The sequence below is a fragment of the Saccopteryx leptura genome, chromosome 5, assembly GCF_036850995.1.
Source record: "Saccopteryx leptura isolate mSacLep1 chromosome 5, mSacLep1_pri_phased_curated, whole genome shotgun sequence".
Taxonomy (NCBI): Eukaryota; Metazoa; Chordata; class Mammalia; order Chiroptera; family Emballonuridae; genus Saccopteryx; species Saccopteryx leptura.
In genome coordinates, this window is record NC_089507.1 from 47,054,921 (window position 1) to 47,057,239 (window position 2,319).

Consider the following 2,319-nt stretch of genomic DNA (forward strand, 5'->3'; position numbering starts at 1 on the left):
AAAAAGTCTTTAAAAATAACTGCTGTAGTTCCATATTTTCACTTTATGAGAAAACAGAGATGCAATAATTGTCTTATTAATGGACAATACTATTTAACTGGTAATATAATTCTGCCTTACATTTCAATGCTTTCCTTTTTTGTAGTGTTACCTTTGATTGACAATCTATTATGTGAAAAATACAAGTTAATATCTAAAGAATGACACTACAAATTCTAAGTAAATTACATCAGTTATTTTTATATGAGACAGAATAAGCCTAAAATGCAAATATATTTTTTATATCAAAAAGCTTTGTTTTTAAGGCAAACCGTTACATTCAAACCACGTGGATGTAGTCGTATGGCTTACGAGGTTCTCTTGGTAGAGAAACATTAGTACATGGAAGTTGAGTTTCAGTTTTTCCTTGTCATATTGCGGTTCACTTTTCACGATCTCATTGTATCACAGATTTTTAAATTGCATGTATCTAATTTTGTAATGCAGATTTTTGCTATATTGCGGGATTTTGTGCTATATGGGTATTTTTATATATTTACTAATTATTTTGGTGGTAAAATACGCATTTTTCCAGTCTAAAAAATTGAAAACAATATAAAAAATATTAATTAACACATATTAAAATAATATTAAATCGAAATAAAATACTACTGGTAAGTACCCATATAGAATTTTATATGTTATTAAAATTACATAGGTTTAAGAGTGTAGAAAGTGTTTAAGAGCATAGAAAGTGTTTATAAGAGTGTGGGAAAAGTTAAAACAGTGTGGGTAAGGTTAATAAGTGTGGGAAAGGTTTATAGAGTGTGGGGAGGGTTTATAATGCCTTAAAATATAAATAAATAATAAAATAAATATAAGGTTGCTACTTCGCGGATTTTCGCCTATCGCGCGGGCGGTTCTGGAACCTAACCCCCCCACCCCCCGTGATAAACAAGGGACCACTGTATTTTTAGTATGTTGTATTGTAGTGTAAATTTCAGACATTGCATTTTGTTCTATTAATTCTCTATCAGCATTTGGACATGCAATTTGGAGGTCTGCAGTGATATGAATCCAATAAATACTTTTCTTTAATACCAAACGGGCTTCATGTTCAGGTTAGATTCAAGACCGAATTAAAATGATGTAAGTCATGAATAAATATAATGTTCATCAAATTACCTAGAGAGAGAATATGGAAATTAAGGGGAAAGATTAAAGCTTTGCCAATTTGGTCCTTCGTCAAGGCATATACAGGAACAGATGTTCCTGTCTCTTTCCTGCTCTCTCCTGTCCTCTCTCTAATTTCAATAAAATATACATTAAAAAAAAATGAGGCAGCGGGCTGCCCTTTCCCAAGATGGCAGCAAAGGAAGCCGACATCCCAGTACCCTATCTGTACTTCGACATGGGGGCGGCCGTGCTTTACGCTAGCTTCATGTCTTTTGGAGTGAAGCTGCGCTGGTTCGCGCTGGGGTCCGCACTACAGCTGGCTATTAGCACCTACGCCGCCTACATCGGGGCTATGTCCACTACGGGGACTGGCGGAAGGTCCGCATCATCACGTACATTTGCTGATAGTGGTGCTGCAGAGCTCTACTGTCGGAAACCCCGCAGTCATTCCCTCCAGTCTACCGGGCAGGTCTTCCTGGGCATCCACCACATCTGTGTGGCCTACTCACTGCAGCACAGCAAGGAGGACCGGCTTGCGTGTATGAACCGTCTCCCAGTGGGGGAGCTCAGGATCCAGCTGTTCTTCGTGCTGTATGGCATCCTGGCCATGGCGTTCCTGTCTGGCTACTACCGGACCCTGGCCTCTCAGAGCCTGGCTGTACTGCTGTCCCCGGTCATGCTGCTCATTGGTGGCAATGTTGCCTACTGGCACAACACACAGCGCGTTGAGTTCTGGAACCAGATGAAGCTCCTTGGAGAGAGTGTGGGCATCTTTGGGGCCACTGTCATCCTGGCCATTGATGGCCGAGTTGCACAGGGATAAGTTGAAATGGGTGCAGGGAACCACTGAGGGCCACTCTGCCTTCCTCATTGCTGGCCCATTCATGTTTGTTTATGCTTTTCCATCAATTTGTTTGATTCTTTGCTCTGTGTGTATGTATATGTGTTGTTGGTAAGAGGCAAGTCTGTTCTCTAATTTCTGGGTTCAGCCCTTGATGGAGGGCCCCTAATGATGATGCCTTGTAGGGGTTTTATTCCTGTTAGGAGGAGAGCTGAGTCCAGCTGCTCCCCTGGGACTCATGTCCCAGAGAAGAGAGTACGGCAGAGCTAGGGTAGGAGTACTGAGAGTGGGAGACCAAGGAAGTAAGACTAAGAATCAGAAAT

General features: G+C 41.1%; 1 pseudogene; it reads left to right on the forward strand.

The window, feature by feature from the left end:
* Window positions 1-1,366: 1,366 nt before the first annotated feature.
* Window positions 1,367-1,978, forward strand: LOC136406471 (transmembrane protein 101 pseudogene; annotated as a pseudogene).
* The last annotated feature ends 341 nt before the right edge of the window (window positions 1,979-2,319 follow it).